Source organism: Protopterus annectens, chromosome 3.part0, assembly GCF_019279795.1.
Source record: "Protopterus annectens isolate FY-2018-M chromosome 3.part0, PAN1.0, whole genome shotgun sequence".
Taxonomy (NCBI): domain Eukaryota; kingdom Metazoa; phylum Chordata; order Ceratodontiformes; family Protopteridae; genus Protopterus; species Protopterus annectens.
Window position 1 is genome coordinate 384,227,469 of NC_056731.1, and position 18,648 is coordinate 384,246,116.

The 18,648-nt window shown below is 34.8% G+C and overlaps 1 protein-coding gene across 1 annotated transcript in view; it reads right to left on the bottom strand.

Annotated features, from left to right (window-relative positions):
* Positions 1-18,648, bottom strand: part of POU6F2 (POU class 6 homeobox 2) — a 1,132,881-nt gene that overhangs the window by 485,162 nt on the left and 629,071 nt on the right. The gene's annotated exons all lie outside the window — the stretch shown is intronic.

Below are 18,648 nucleotides of genomic sequence, written 5' to 3' on the forward strand. Positions count from 1 at the left end.
GTTTTATGAGAATACCAATAGGCCAAAAGTTACCAAATATCCCTATATTGTGAAAGATTATGACTTGTGGAATAACTATTATGCATGTGGTACATTTAATACATTTTGTCTAATAATGACTGAAATATAAATTCAAATCAAAATGAAAGATATGCAAGCTCAATTCTGATTCAGATAAATGAAACAATAAATGAATTGCCTGTAATATAAGGAAAACCAATGACTTTATTCAATGAGTGATCTATTTTGTGATTTTTTCTGTGACTTCTTCAGACAAACAAAAACACTCTTTAAATATCCTTAAAAACCTATAAGCAATTAAAATGCCCAGTCTACAAAGCGATACAGATAACATGAAGAATTAATTTGTATTCATAGGATAAGTATTTTTTTAATTGTTGACAGTTCTTTCCTATGTGAGGTGGAATTTGTTTTAGGTTTGAACACTACAGAAACAATAACATTTTTGTATAACTTCCTATGTGCAGTACATAAGTATTATCTGTATTTATTAGTATCGCAATCTCAGAACATGGTCTTTATGATTACATGAAGCACAAGTTATGACTTGATGTGTTGTTTTCACTGTGACTGCCAGCTTCCCCTGCCCATTTGCTTTGCCACCATTTAAGCAGTCACTGGGACAGAATTGCAAGCTATACATATTTTTGCTTGCGTATATCTGATGATGTAAATAATGAAGACATTTCTAATGGCCCCAACCCCTCACTTTGTGGGTAACATGAGTGCCTGCCTTCCTCATGTGTGTGAGTACTATCATGCACATTCCAGTGTGAGCTACAATCACCAGTTTGACTAGACAGTCACAAAATCTCAGTGACTGGCTGCAGCTTAATCCCTTGTAATCTTCCACTTGTATATGTTGAAGCATTTAACTGCACCACCACTTCCTCCACCTCAAAGAGGTAAGCCTAAGCTAACCATTCATTTCTACCCCCACCTAATTTTTCCATATCATCCGAATCAAAGTCAGGGCCTTATTCTTCTACTCCAAAGAGCTGGGGGCATATATATTATGATTTAGGGTAGGAGCTATGATGTTGTTGTTTTTGATGTAGTTTGGTTTCTGCTGGGGGTATAATAATAGGTTTTTCACATATTTAGTAGTGTAATGTTTTTAATTTAACTTATAAGAATACATTTTAAACTGAATTTCAGATTAGGGGAGGTATTTTACTTAGAAACAAATTAAACAGTCATATAACAAACTAACAAAGACTTGCAAAATGAATGGCAACTGCAGGTACAAAAAAAAGTCTTATACGGTAAAAAAACTGATTTAATGTTCAGTGCTTTCATCTATATATTTGTCAGACTTCTTCAGAATATATTACAAAATAAAACCAATGCCTCTATATATAACTTCAAAAACAGTCAAATAATAACTGATATCATAGTCACTATCTCCTTCTATGTTACTTTTTTTTAAAACACAGTCCCTCTATAATATAAAACATTTAAAAGCTACAGTATACCCATTTATAACTATGAAATTTTCATATTTACACTGGAAATAGTACAAAATAATTCCAGCTTTTAACTTTGACTGGCAATGAAGAAAGTATATAATTTAACCTGATGAAACATTTACATTTTAACATAACTGCCACTAAAGCTCATGATATTCTAATAGTACCTTTTGGTCAGCACCTTGAGGATTGATACCGATAGAATCTAATACAAAAAAAATTTAATTTTGTGTTTGAGGCAGAATCAGTTATATAACAGTACCTATATTCAGCACTTTTTTTAATTTTTTTGAAATAATATTGAAATTGTAAATATACATCTGCTTTTTTAATGCTGTTCAGTCTTGCCCACGTAAAATGCTGGGCAAGACTGAAAAAGAGCTAAGTAAACAAAACATTTGGAATCACAGTTCCAATAATTATATATATATATATATATATATATATATATATATATATATATATGTGTGTGTGTGTGTGTGTGTGTGTGTGTATGTGGTAAGAGCCCAAGTTAAAACTATACTGGGAATAGCATCCACTTTTATAAGAGCCCCTTTTCAGTTTTCAATCCAAAGAAGAAATCTTTTAAATTTTTACTTCGGGGATATAAAAAATTTGGTCTAACATCCAATTTCCTATCGATGTTTTTGTAATAGGTAAAGACTTTCCAATTATTTTTAATAATCTGCGCAACAAATTTATAATCATTCCCATACGTCGCCATCATTGTTTTCCCAAAAGGTTGCTTTACCTTAGCTGTTTTACTAATTGGTCAGCCTATACCCAGAAAATTTTATGAAAACACTTAGTCACTTCAGTTATATAAGATCCAAAACTTCATAAGGATAACAATGTTTGCAAAACACATCCTTAACCACTTCAATTTGTTCTAAAAAAGTACCAAAATTTGAAATCATTCTTGCCAGTCAAATGAGTTGTCCTTTAACTGTATATATTTTTTTCTGTTTAATAGGATGGTTACTTGAGAAATGAACATAAATATTAGAAAATGTTGATTTACTTAATATTGAGGAAGAAAAACAATTGTTGGGAATATCCTTAGTAATAAGAAGATCCAAGTAAATAATTTGAATTTTAGAATATTAATAAGTAAATTTTAATAAACTAGTAGAATTATTATTGTACTCATTATATTCTAATCATTTTTCTTCACTCTCTAACCAAATTAAAAAAATATCATCCAAGTATCTATAATAGACATGCCAACAGTTGCAAAATGAAGTATTAAACTTAGAATACTCCTTCCAAAAAAAGTCAAGAGTTGCAAAAATGGCAACACAAGCTGCATCCATGACAATTCCTGAAACTTGTCTGAAATATCCCCTTCAAATAAAATAATTTTGTATTTTAATACTAGTTCCATAAAGGTATTAAGAATGCAAATATCAACTATAATCAAAAACTCAGATGATGAAATCGTTTTGTTACTCCATGATAAACCATTATGGGAAACAGAAGTGAATAATTGACAGCATCAATAGTGACCAAAAAAGCCTTGTTGATATATAAATCATCTGTTAACAATCTTGGAGATGCCAAGAATCTAATAATAATTGTGGATGTTTATTGATATAAGATTTCAGTTTCCAATCAGCATAAACTGTTAATGCTTGTGTAATGAAACGACCAGCATCCACAATCAATCTACAATCAATCTAAAGGGGGATCCTATATATTTATATGCACTTTTGGAATGCCAAACACCATAAGTGTTAAAGGTTTTCGGACTTTAAAAAATTATAAGCTCTTTGGTAATAGAACCTTTTAATAGCATGTCATATATTATTAAATCAATAAGTCAATAGTACAATCAGTTCCCTCTGGCTCAGATTCGAAATACTGGCACTCCGTAGTAGTATAAAAACTTCCTTTCATCTAAGCGCTTTCATCTAAAACACTTAGACTTCCTCAGAACTAAGTAACCTCTTGTCCATTAGATTTATATACATTCATTTCCAATCAAATAATTAATTAATTAATTACAGTGTCAATTTTAAAAATTTAAAAATTTAAAGTGCCAGTGTGCCATTTATTTAAAATATACATTTAAAAATTAATTTAAACATTACCAATGAATGCCTTTGCTTGTACAAATATATACAATCTGTTAACTCTCTACACCATGAACATATGAGTGATTTAGAATAAATTTAATAGTGCAAATGAATGAATGATCATATATCTGTAAAACCCATCCTGGCAAATATGGGGTAGACAGATACATTGGGATTGTAGTAGCTACTCAATGCATGGAATTTGCACTATTAAATTTATTCTAAATCACTCATATGTTCATGGTATAGAGAGTTAACAGATTGTATATATTTGTACAAGCAAAGGCATTCATTGGTAATGTTTAAATTAATTTTTAAATGTATATTTTAAATAAATGGCACACTGGCACTTTAAATTTTTAAATTTTTAAAATTGACACTGTAATTAATTAATTAATTATTTGATTGGAAATGAATGTATATAAATCTAATGGACAAGAGGTTACTTAGTTCTGAGGAAGTCTAAGTGTTTTAGATGAAAGCGCTTAACTATTGTATGAATAAAGGAAGTTTTTATACTACTACGGAGTGCCAGTATTTCGAATCTGAGCCAGAGGGAACTGATTGTACTATTGACTTTTTGAGTTGACTGTTTCCTGTGTTACTGATTATTAAATCAATATTTTGGTACCCTGTATTCACCTGATTCAATAAATTATTTTCATAATTCATAATTTATAGTGTTGCATAACATGCTTTGCATCTTATTAATATAATCAGCTGTCTCCATCAAAACTGCCATCTTTATCAGGCTTCATAGTTCGAAGGCCTGAGTTATTTGCAAGTTAATTAAGTAATGACCTTTCTATATTAGATCCATTTTAAAACCAAAACTTTTCTTACTCAGAAAATATTTTCTAATATCAAATTCAGAACATTTTTAAATAGATCGACAATAGGGTGTAATAGAGGATTAAACAAACTAGAACTCTTCACTATCAAATCATTCTTCCATTCATTTAAAATATCATTATTTAAAATGTTGAAGTTTGATTTCCTAGTATAAAGCTTTAATTGAATGAGAATGGAATCTATAAATAAATCTCATGTTGGAATAAAGGTCAAACCTTTCTCAAAACAGTCAAAATAATAACTGTTTCCTGTAACATTTGAATAGTCAGAAATCTTTAGGTCATTATATGTACAGATTAGAATGTTTTCACCATTATCCAAAACATGGTTGTAAATAAAAGATGGTGTTTTACTTAGGGAATATGTGCACTTTGATAAGCTTACTGTGAACTATAGAATGAAGGGTTTGCTGTCATTAGTGTAAACTATGTCCATATATTGAAGAAACCCTGAGAGCTGTGATCAATGTTTGGTAACACAAGCAGAGTGGAGATAGATGTTGATGACACAAAGAGAGTGGTGATAAATATTTCATGATATGGGCAGCGTAATGATAGATGCTTGATAAATTGTGAGAGTAGTGGTTATCAAGGTGATTTCTTGGTATCCATGTCCAAAACACATTATAATTTGGTTACTGCTGGAGATCCGATCAGAATCCCCTCCCACTCTCTCTCTCTCTATATATATATATATATATATATATGGATCTACAGTATATTAGCGAATTTACATTTTACCAAAACGTAAATCTGCTAATATAATTACGTGAAAGTGTGTTTTATCGAAAACTCACTTTTGCATAATAAAGGTTACAAAATAGAGTAGTAAGGGGGGATGCTGATTGAAAACATGCTGTTTGCATATTATATTAGTTGTACATCAACATTTAGTGTTGATGTACAACTAATGGGACTTTCACTGAGGGAACATTCCCTTTTCCCCACTGTAGTGCAATCTCGGAGTGAGAATATTTAAGTAAGGGGGGTGTGGGAGGTGCAGGGGGTTTCAGTATTTTTTTGTTTCTGTTTTTTGAATGGATTTACATGAAAGTGTGTTTTCATTTAGACGCACTTTTGTGTAAATGCATTCGCGGATTTACATTTTGCTGAAACAAATTTGTGCATAGACAGTAGATATATATATCTATATATATATTATATATATATATATATCTGTATATATATATATATATATATATATATATATATATATATATATAATATATATATATATAATATATATATATATATATATGAGTGAACTACAAATGGTTGAAAAATTGATTGAAACTATATTTGGTTGAAGGTATATTTGACTGAAAAGGTGTTTCATTGTAAACATTACACAAAACCTACACAACAAAAAACTTTTCTTTTTTTTTTTTTATTTTTGCATGGGACAAGCCCCCCTGCATCCCTTAATTATATATTTTAACTCGACGGAAACACACCAGTGGAAAAAAGAAAAACACCATACACAGAGAATCAGTGCTGGCACACAAATATAACATTCTACTAATCTGGGGACAGAGCATGAGAATGTGTGTTGTCAATACACTCAAAAACATCTAAATTATGCCCCTCAAGAATTTCCATGTACAAAAATGACACCAGAAATATCATTTATAGACTTTTATACTTTGCAATGAAATGGCTATTCAATCAAATGCACAAATTCAGTCATACTTTCAGTCATTTTTTTCCATCCATGTATACTTCAGTCAAAGCTATTTTCTACCAGCTAAATGATACACAGCAATATATATGTGTGTGTGTGTGTGTGTGTGTGTGTGTGTGTGTGTGTGTGTGTGTGTGTATGTGTGTGTGTGTGTGTGTGTGTGTGTGTGTGTGTGTGTGTGTGTGTGTGTGTGTGTGTGTGTGTGTGTGTGTGTGTGTGTACAGAGAGAGAGAGAGAGAGAGAGAAATAATAGATGCACATGCATATTATAAAATACCTTGATAATAATAGCAAATTCAGTTTTATAGAATATAGTTTTGCAATTATGACAATAAAGTTATTTTAAAGTCTTCATTAAAAATGCCTCTTAGTAAAAATAATCACTCCTAATTGCAAAAAAACTCATAACTTTATCTTATTGAATTGATGAAAAAAAATTGTTTTACCACAATTATTAAAGTTTAAAAAACATACTGCGGTGGTGGTGCTGCAGTAGCGCTGTCACCTCACAGCAAGACGTTGTGCCGTTCGATTCTCAGCTAGAGCATTTTTTGTGTGGAGACATGCGTGAATGGGCGTACCTTCGTTGAAGGTTGTGTGTCAGGGCTGGCAAACTCAGCACGTAAAAAATCTACTGCCAATCATTAGCGGACCGGAGTTCCGCTGTAGCGACCCCTAACTGGGAAAAGCCGAAAGACACAAACAAACATTAAAGTATAAAAAACACTTTTACCTAACAACATCACTCATTTTATGGCCAACTAAGTCAAACTGACAAGTGATAAGTCCAAAGTGACCACTTGTTCAAGATCATGTACCTCAGCTTTATGTCTCCTGTTTAACATTCTGTCAGGTACCTCATTCAGTTCAATAATTTTAGTTGAATAATTCTCAAAGGGACAATGTTATGATTACATTTTCAGGTATACATTTTTTGCTACAAACATCATAAGAGCTAATAATGATTTTACATGTCTGTTAAGAGTTTCAATTCTATTGAGCCCTGTCAAAAATTGAAGTAAGATTAATCTGTTGTAGCTAAATCATATCACAAATTGTCTGCAGATTTTGCTTCAATACATTCATTTCTAGACATTTCCAAAATGTGTGACCTCAGTCATCCAAAGCCCTTCTGTCACACCACCAACAGGCAGAGTTAACTGTGGAGGAAATCTGAGTCAACCTTTTCAGGAGTCACAGTTATGGGTCTGGGAATTACACCAGTAAGCTTAGACAATTCTCACCTCACCTTTACGTTACACTGTCAGCTGACATGTTCTTTATTCTACTCTATTCCTTCATTATCTTCCACGAGAATGTTTGAACATCCACACATCCCTAGGAAATATGTATACCGATAGCATCCTCCACTCCACACCTCCAACAGCTCCCTGTATTAATCCTTCTATATTTTTTCTAGGTTTTTTTTGTTCCTTTACTGCCAACCATTAAGTCTCCAAGGAATGGATTCTGTGCACACATACCACACTAGGTATCTTTAGTACGGGTTTATGTGCAGTCTGGAGATGTTGTCATCCAGAGATATTTGTGCCCTTGCTGAAACCTCAAGCAATGAGTGCATATTAGATAGCCATATCCCTCATCCTCTTCTCTGTGTGGGGAGATGAGAGACCCACTAAGTCATAAGGATCACACTGTTCACTTTTTAGTTAAGGTAGACTCCTGCACATCCACTGTGACAGCTGCTGCCAAAACAAAGCTGTATACCTGCCCATGAACCATCTCCCAACCAGGAAAGAGATGCCCATTCAACCTATGACACCTGTGACAGACACCCAAGCCACTATTCAAACAAGGGGGTCCCAGGACAATAGTCAAGGCTTTGTCCCTTTATGCAAAATTGGTTTAAATGTATGAAGGTGGTAGAGGGATGAATTGCCTAGAGGGAGCAAAAAGTGAAAAGAGCGACCATAGAAGGCAAAAGCAATTTATCAAGAGAATTCACAAGAAACAGGATAGGAAGACTGGACCTGATATACTAAAATTTGGGGGAAAGAGAAAATTGGGCAGATTGCACTGACTTACAAAATAGATGTGGTACTTTTGATGTGGAATGGTTAAAAAAAGATTTTGAGGTATATGAGAAGCTAGGGGAAATGTAAAATGTAAGGTACCATTGTGGGATTATGCATTTGCATTTGAGAATATTACATTGATGTTACAAAATACCAGTCAAACACTGCTATAACACATTTCAGATTTTCTCCAGCCTTTTTGTGTGCTAAAATTTAAGCCATTTTCTTTGTCTAAGGTAAAGCTCATTTTAGCACCTCAAAATCCTTAACTCAATATTTCTATAACATCTCTTTCACTGTAAATCTTTCATTTTCCCTCAAAGCTTCACTTTCTTCTGTATTCCATAACTGCCCCCAGCTTTCACCGTTAATAGTCTTCACCTAAGTGTACTTCCAGTATCGTGTCTTTTCATCAGTGACAGCATTTTACTCCCACTCAGACCATTCTCCACCCCAACCTGCATTTTTTTGCATTTTTACAGTTAACAATTGCTATATAATGAATAAAGGCTGGTCGAGGCAACTTTATGCCTCGAGTTCTACTTATTCCACTCCGTGTAATGCACATCTTCATTCTCTTCCAAATAATGTAAATTGATCATGTTCCTCCTGCACAGTATGTTTAGGTTCTACCAAAAGATATTGGATTTGAACAAAAAATGTAAATAAGATCATTATCATGCAAACCACTTTTAAGAGCCGACCAAAAGCAACTCTCTACCCATATATCCAACAAATGTTTAGTCTTCTTTAGCACTTCATTCCAGTTAACCTCCAACATTTCCTAAGTCCCCAGTAATACCTTCAGGCCCAACTATGGAGCACTGTTCTCCAGAATTGATCTCCTTAGAATCAGTACTTCCCTTTCCAGAAGCATGGCAATTTCATCAGGGTGCCCTGTGCAGTTTTGCAGCACACTGGTGCTCCCCTCAACTTTGGAGCTAAGGAGCAAAACACAAATTATTTTCATACTTGAAGAGCAAAAAAAAAAAAAAAACTTTTTGATCTGAGCAACTACAAAAAGCATCCTGGTACAGTCAGATTAGCAAGCACAGAGCACTTCAGTGCTGCAGCCATGACTATAACTATATTATCAACTTTAATTTGCTCCTGCACCATTGGCACCTAACGATTTCACTCACTTGGAGCAGCCGGAATCTTCATCCCACCCAAATTATAGCCTGTCCTTTCCTGTAGGTCTAATGTATGATTTCTTTTCATGGTATCTAAGCCAATGAGCTACCATAAGCTATTGAAAAATCTACAGTACTTTCGGGAAATACATGACCAAATCAGATAGATTGAATGGCTAACCCTGACACTGTGCAACGTCTGTGATCCATGTGCTCCTCTGCAGAGGATACTGCATGGCACAGTTGATCCTTAAAGCAGTTGGTCTATATAATTCTTCCCTTATAGGGCACCATCTAGAGTCTGTGCTGCTGTGTACAACTCCATGCTTGTGTGTGTCTAAGATGAAAAACTCAGCATGTTTTATTTTTCTTTTGGAGATACAGAGAGAATATGCAAACTCCATAAACTCCATACAGGTATTGGCTGGATGTCATGATCAAATCCTGTACTTTTTGCATAGGAGGCAAACACCTTAATCACTATGCCAACTTATCCAGTACTTTTGGAAAAAGCTTCCCTAAAGTTTTAAGCAGTATCATACACAACATGAACTTTTTAATCATGATTGCCCCTGATATTCTGACAGACACTTCTTAACTCATCTAGCAAGAACATCTATAACTAAAAAATACAAATAAAAATAAATGAAGGGAGGAGTGAGGTAGAAAGTACTCGAGCAGTGATTGTAGAATGAAAGGAGTTTGAGATGTTGCATGACAATTGTGTGGTTAAGTTAGCTGCAGATCAATTTTTTTGCAAATTGCACTTTATTGCAAATGGGCTGGTTTGGCCTAAAGTTAGAATGGGAGGCAACAGGTTGAGGTAAGTGAATATTTTCAGAAAATGTGCTATATGTTGAGAGAGTGCAGTAGGCTAATAATTAGCATGTCATTGACAAGGTGCTGATCTAAGTGACTGGATATCTAACATGTTGGATGCTATTGCTTTTATTAATTGAGATCATTGTGTTGTAATTGGAAAAAATATGTTTTGAAGGTAACAATGAATAAAATGTGATAAAAAGCATACATCTAAAAAAATAAATGAGTGTAGAAGAGCTTTCAATATGGTGCAGTAATGTGTGTGTGTGTGGGGGGGGGGGTTGTACCAGGTACAATATGTCAGAGAATGCAATCTGCAATAATCATTAGGACACAATGCCATACCAGCATTCAAGTCATGGGTGAACATGTAGAAGAACACCTGTTTTTGGTCTTTGTTTTTGTATTTTCTTTTTTTGGTCTTCAACTTTGGGTTGAGGGGAGCACCTGTCTGGGGATTGTCCAGGGTACCAGATGACCAAGCTGTGAAATAAAGGTCCTCAGTTTATTTTTCCACCCCCAACACCCATGACACTTGATGTCATTACATTTACAACAGTTCTCTGTCTGGGTTTAACATAATCCTCTCTAATGAAATCTTCACCTAGCTTTGCCTGCATTTAAAACTTCTCCTATAGTTATGACAGTTGTTTATAATATCAAAAAATATTACCCTTCATCCATTCTGCTTCTGTGTTTTAAACTAAATCCATCAAGTTCAGCTATTTAACTCAGTTTTTCATCCAAGTTCTCCAACACCTGTAATTTTAGTTGTATACCTATGTTTCATCATGGGGGAGTCCTGAAGTCATATTCCACTTTAATTTCAGTAAGGAACGTGATTCATTTCCTCACACTGGGTTATTAAGCAACCTCCAAGGGTTAGGTATTCGGATAAAAATTCTCAAATGAACAGATGAGAAGTTTGAAAGATGAAGACGAAGGATGTAAGTTAAGAGAGACATTTTCAGAAGAAATAAGGGCAATGAATGCTAAGACACTGGAGTTTGAAATATGAATAGTGGTGGTCACAATATTCACCTCAGTTGTACCAGAATGCATTGCAATCAGAATCAATCTGTTTATATGTGATACCATGGAAGAGGCTGTGTAGTAGATGATGGCAGAGGAATGCCTAGCAAGTTGTGCACAGAACATTTATATATGCAGCCAAGTGGCAACTAAGATGTCATACATGTAAAAGCAAGCTACTGCATCTAGACTCCAACACTCTGTGCATGGATATAGTAGGGATGGACTGTCTTCATACCATTTAGAAAAAAATGTCTATGTGTAGTGAGAACATCATCATTAAACATCTAATTACAATGCATAAAGACAGCAGCTAAATCAAAGATGTTTGACTACAGCATATGGGAACAGATTTTATAGGGATAGGGCAGTTATTTACCAGTTCACAGAGCAATGCTAAACACCCCAGCTGGGGCACTGGTGGCCAGTTTGGAGACTGCACATAGAGACAGAGGGAGACATTTGTTTTAGGTGAGATTCTAACTTAAACAATAAGAGTAATTAAGGGTGCAAAGACAGTAGATCATTAGAAGGTATTTTAGAGACTCAGTCTCTTCTCAACAGAGATTAGGAGGTGCAAAGCAGATAATATCTGTAAAAGTGTGAAGCTGCTAAGAAAGGATTGGGGGATGAAGATGGTACACACAGAAAGAAAGTCACAAAAAAAAGCCTAGACTATGGAAAGTATTTTTTCACGTTGATGATGATAAAACAGGTGCATGGAATCAGTTGAAGGAAAAAAAAAAACAATGGAGTGTGTCATGACTGAAGCTGTCAGAAAGGTTTGAGGCATGTAAGAAAAAGAATTATGGGATGATGCAATAGCAGTGGGAAAATGCTAAATGTAAAATATGGGCAGTGCAAAAAGACAAATTATCTTCTCTTGCCACAACTAATATGGCTGGATGGAAAGATGGACTGATATCACAAGAGAATAGGGAACTGCTGCACACTGAGCAATAGCGAATGCAGATGCTGAGAAGATAACAATGCAGATTTCATCAGCCCTACAGCTTTTAACTCATTATAATAGCACAATATTCAAACACATTCTATTTGATTTAAGTAAACATACAGAGGGTAGCATTGTGATATATAAATGTCTTATTAAAATGTTCCTATGAATGCAGTAGGACACTATCTTAACAGTTCATTTGATGACACAGTTGTCTGTGGGTAAAATTTGCTCCTCAAATAATGTCACTGTTATGGGAAAAGTACTTTGTAAGCTGTACAGCAATTATTATTCCGAAGCAGCATGCATTTTTTATTTTTATGTTCTAGTTTTTTCCATCTTCCTAGAATGTATGTGCTTGGAGAATGACAAAATGAAGGTCTCTGAACATATCTTCCACCCCTGACATTTTTATAATATGTGATGTCTTACCTTATTTAGCAGGCTGATACTAAGCTAGTTTCATACTGAGTCTTAAATCTAGTGAAGTGATGTCATGACATCTGGAGTTCTGTTCCCACATCCCAGCAGGTACATGTCGTTTTCTGTTTTTTCAAAGTAATAAACATGACTCCAGGTAGAGCTTTGGCTGCTTGACTCCTGCTGCATTTCAGCTCATGTTATTTCTTAATATCATGTGCACATTCCTTATCAAAATAAAATCCATATGCCAATAAAAAGGTAAAGTTCAAAAAGCCACTGCATTTTCTTAAGCAGTACAACAGAAAGAAAAGTAAAACAACCATTTTAAGATTGTAAAAGATGTTACAGAATCAGGATACAAAGAAGACAACAGAGACAAGCACAGATGCAAACTATGCTTAAGTATGTTGGTAAATAAATGAATACATGCTTTATTTAGCTACATCAAAAACAGAAGGCACAACAAGAATAAATTAAAGGAAGGAAAACAGAGTTATGTAGAAAACATCAAATTAACAGAAACAGCAGACAATTATAGTTTGCTCAGTGTTTAGTTTTTCAAACCTATTACAGAAGTCCACATATAAGAAGGAACATTAACTATGACAGATAAGCACTAACCATTTTCTACAAGGAAGAAATGCTAAGTTCTAGAATGTGAACAGAAGAGCAAAGCAGTACGTTCCCACAAGACCTATCCTAGAAGGCCAAAGCAGGCTACAGAAGTGATGAGGAATTGTTAACAGCAGAATTTAAAAAAGCACCAGATACATGAGGTTTTTCTGGGGACTTTATTACATGGAGAATGCCTAGAAGGCCAAAGCAGGCTACAGAAGTGATGAGGAATTGTTAACAGCAGAATTTAAAAAAGCACCAGATACATGAGGTTTTTCTGGGGACTTTATTACATCAAATACATTTTTAGTTCACACATGGACTACAATGAAAGACAGAATGTCATAGACCTAAGAATTCTGATAAAAAAGTGAACAAGGCATTACTGACAAATTGGCCTTGTGAATATTTTATATATAATGGATGACAACAGAAAGGGCATGAAAGAATCACTTTTCTAAGTGTGCAAGTAAACAGGTAAATTTAGCTATACAGGTTTCCATGGGTATTCAAAATTGTTTCACTTAAAAAAGCTAGTATACTACCTCAGTAGTCCAAGAGCAACATGATAATTCATGAAGCAGAAAATATAGAACAATGGTTGTTGAAATGAATTAACTGACTGCATTCTGGGAACTGTTTAATCTATTCTTATGGCTAGTTCCCCAATGCCTCGTGATGTCATTAAACATAAAAAGAAGACAGCCTTAAAACCCCCTTTAATTGATCTACAGGGGATATACCTGTACTGATGTGTTAGAAGGAATTCTTAGGCCTATTCACATATTTTTAAAATCATTTGCCATTGGCAGCATTCTCCACTAAGGGTATTTGAAAGGAAAAGGTTTAACTCGAACAAATAACAAGTCAGGAAAAAGACCCACCAGGTCCAAAACCGAGAGCACAAACTGAATGCACTATTGTGCTCCGAAAACCAAGTTTTTAAATGAATAGTCCCAAATGGTAAATGTCAAAGGATGCAAGGTTGCAACTACTAAAAATAATCTTCAGAAATCCAATTAGGAACAACTGACCACTTTATTGCCAAAATGTAACAAACCAAAACAAAATCCACCAAATAAAGTGGTCAGTTGTTCCTAATTGGATTTCTGAAGATTATTTTTAGTAGTTGCAACCTTGCATCCTTTGACATTTACCATTTGGGGCTATTCATTTAAAAACTTGGTTTTCGGAGCACAATAGTGCATTCAGTTTGTGCTCTCGGTTTTGGACCTGGTGGGTCTTTTTCCTGACTTGTTCTTGGTATACAACTTTCTAGTGGCTTAACTCAAACAAATGTTGAAGATATATATGTCTCCAGGTGGATTTGTTCATATGGTCTAGGAGTGCAATTGGTTTAGGAGCATTTGGGAGTACATTTTGGATGCAGCCTCTTGGGCCATATATGGAAACCTACCTGGCATTGATAATTCTGGTTTTTGGTTGTTGGGAATATATGATAATGTGCTGCCCATATCAAAGACTCAGAAAGCATGAATTAGACTGCTGTCAGTAGTAACCATGGCCATTATTTTCATGTTTTCATGGCATGAAAGTCAGGTCCAATGGACTATTTAGCATTATTTACTTTATATGAGGTCATATCATAAGAGAGTGGCCTTTTTCAAGAATTTCATGATTTCTGAACAACCTTTTCTTCCTGGATTAATAAGCACTAGAACAATGTTTCAAATGGGTTTTATATTTCTGTATCTGCTTAAGATATTCTGATTAATCCAATTCCTGTTATATAATACAGTTCAGTATAGTTTCAACAAACAGCAGCTGCTAGTGCAGTTTGTTATAACTCTCTAGCCAGCTCTGTTACTTTTTGTACACCAAGGGTAATGATGTATCTGATTTTATTGATGTTTCCAATTTAACAAACTCTTCATCCTTATGTTCGTTTCACTAAATCAGCTGCACTTGATGTGCATTGAAGAATTGCTAAGTTCTTTTTTTTTTTTTGGTATGTATATAATTCATTTATTTCTGAAAATCTCTTCTTATACTGCTCACATCAAGGTGTATGATGATGTTGACTGCCATACTTGTTTTATTTATTTATTTTCCAAATGCAATGCTGTAATTTTGTTTAGTAAAGGTAATACTTTAAAAACTGAATTAATTAACCATTTAGAATAACAACATACAAAACCACCAAAAGTCACAAGGAGATGAAAACAACCAGCCGTGTTTAATGTTATAAACATTTAATAAACGCTTTTCGGTTGTAACTATTTAGAATGAAAAAATTTAAATTCCCCAGTACTATAATCTAGAGGAAGAAATCAAAATTATCAGTAACTTTCCAAACAATATATTGTTTGGAGACTATAGGTATTCTTGAATGAGGAGTTAATGTATTTATTTTTCATTTACATTTACTGATGATGAAATTTAATGTGTGTGTGTGTGTGTGTGTGTGTGTGTGTGTGTGTGTGTGTGTGTGTGTGTGTGTGTGTGTGTGCGTGTGTGTGTATTTGTGTACGTGTACATGCATTTCATGTGTTGGAAGTTGTATTTGTTCGAATGATGAAAAAACTGTCAAAACAGAACAAAAATGGAATTTACACTAATGTCCAGTGTTTTAATTTGTTAGAATAGGTTACAGTAGGAGATTGGGAACTTGACCTTTTCTCTACTGTAGTGTGATGATAGAGTTGTTATATACAAGTACCAAGGGGTACAACAGGGAGTGTAGAGATGCACTGCATCTAACCAACATACAACCATGCACATTACATCAACTACAAGCCATTCACGTGTGAACGTAGATCAAGTTCATTCCATTGAAAATTCAACAAATTCAAAACATGGGACATAATAAAATAGATTTCAAAAACTCCAAGTGTAAAAAGAAATCCTTAGAATCAATGACTTTAGCTAGCTGTTCATTCCATTTAGTAATAGCCTTCCTCAATGGAATGCAAGCAATTCCTGAAAATATGCAAACAAGCAAATCATGCACACTATTCTGCTCTCAAATTAAATTCAAAATGGAAGACAAATCTGGAAAATCTATTTCTCATTAAGCACGTCATCTGATGATGCCATGACTCCACAAAGTTTTGAAAACTATCAGCAAACAAATCTGAAACGCACCGAAAATTAAATAAACACATAGGAAAATATGATTACCTTCAGCCTTTCTCAACCAATCATACATATAAGTCTCTTCAAAGTACTTCTGTAAATCGGATGCACATTCTGGAAACAGTGACTTTGATTCCTTATTACATGAGATATTCTCTTCTCTCCCTAAAAACAGCCAAACAAATTAACTGCTTAATCAATTCCTGGAATTCCACAGCAGATCCACAGAAAGGAGCCAAAATGTACATAAGTACTTGTTGCCGTAAAATTTGATGAAAGTGGAAAAAAACAGCATTAGTTTGCGCACTCTTATCTACACATACTGGAAGTCAATCAGCCAAAACCCAGGTTCTAGAACACTGCCGGCATCAGCAAACAATTCAAAACAGTAATCCACATTACATGGTCAGCACACTGAGCCTTACTGCTCTTGCACACATATTTAAGTTGCACACTTTTACAACCATTGCACGTCTTTGTATATGCATGTACTGAGCAAACCCACCTAAAACTATTTCCATGTGCAGGAAAAGTTCAGAATTTTCAGACTCAAGACTGTGCAAATTGGCAGGGGTTGTAATAACATCAACTGTGCCAGCAGAAATGATGGCTTTCTTAAACATAAAAAAAATTCCTTTACAGGTAACTGACTATCAGACAAATCATTGCTATGCAGATTTGCATTCAAACTTCCACTTGATGTCTTCCACTGCAGTCTGTTTCTACACTGATCCATTGCACATTGAGAAGGAATATTGTTAACACTAACAACAGGGAGTAGCAGACACCACCATCTCAGAAACAACATAAGGAGCCTCCACACTAGTCTCTGCATGATGTTTCAGATTACCCATAGCTCTATGCTTTTCTACCTGTCCTGCACACAGGGCATGATAATGTACAGTACATTCCAGAAACCTATGTCCTTCAGCAGTACTATTGATTACACAATACTCATGACATGTTTTGGACAATTTATATTCACACACCCAGTAAACTTTCCCATAACTCTTTTCTCACATATATAAATATAACCATCAATCACCAAAAACTCTTTGTTGGTCTCTCACTGAATGGAAAAGAAAAACCTTCCAACTTCATCAGAAGAAATAGGTTAAAACTTTTGAAACACAACTACTTCCTTGCAAACACTCTTACCATTTTTATCAATTCACCAACCATTAAACAGTGTCTATTTCATAGCATAAAACCAAGGTTACTCCATTAAAAAAAATCAATGGAAAACCACCACATACCTCACCATGCCAGGTCATAAGCAACTAGCAAATGTAGCAAAGGTGAATATACCTAACTTGCAAGCAACTTTTTTTTTCCCTGCCCACAACTTAAAATGTGTAAACCACCACAGAAATGAGGTTTGGAACAGACCAATTTGTCCTGGGACATCTTCAAGAGGGGCTAGATACATAGATTAGCAGGAATTAAGAGAATAAAGGGTAGAATAGGGTTAATTTGGATGGAGGGAGGCTTAGGAGGAAATGAGGTAAATGTAGAGAGGGGCTTAGAGGGTTTTGTCAAGTGTAAGTGAGGTAGGAGTCACATTTTTGGCATGAGCTTGCTACAGCAAGGTACGCTCATGATGATCTGTAGATAGTTCTGGAAAACAGGAAGGCCTTGAAGTACTGGTTGGTGGCTTACAGAAAATTACTACCTCATAAGATTAGGAGAGAAATTATTAGTTTGGTTGATGTTGATATTGAACACTAAGTTGTACATTTTCTTTTACTTCTTCTTTTTTTACTTTCATTTTCCTCAGCAGGCTGTTTTCCTTACTTTCAAAATGGTAGTTGTTTATCTTTGGTTTGAAAATTCCTCTTGGCAATTTTGATTTCAGCATGTGATTCATCCAACTGGGCATTTCCCAGGACATATTGAGTATTTCGGGAACTGGTAGACCTTGAGGTATGGGTTGGGGGCAGGGGGGTCTGCATACATATGTATATGCATATTTATATATCCTTAAGTGCTTGTATGCCTTGCTGGTTAATTGGTTACAGTAGCACACATTGTTGGGTAACATGCTGATATCTTTTCAGTTATGAACTGTTTTCAAACCTTAATTTTAGAGTTGCGTGTGTGTAGTAAGTATCATGGGGGCCACTTGTTTCTCTTTACTTTGTTTAGTATCTTGGCTTTCGGGGTTTGTTGATGGCTGGTGCTTTGCGAAGGCTCATCGGGTAACATGATGCTTCATTTGAGTTTTGTTTTAAGGTATACTTGCACCCCCCCATGTCCGATAGTTGTTTTTGGATATTTTGATGATATAAGAAGGCTAGCAAGTGGTTTTGTTGCTGGGAGTGGATCACGTGTCTCAATTTCTGTCCATGTTGGAGTGCTTACACTCAGGGTTACTAATGGTTGGGGGGGGTTGGCGCTCTTTCTTTCGTGGGGAGCTAATAAGTGTGAGTCTATCCATGC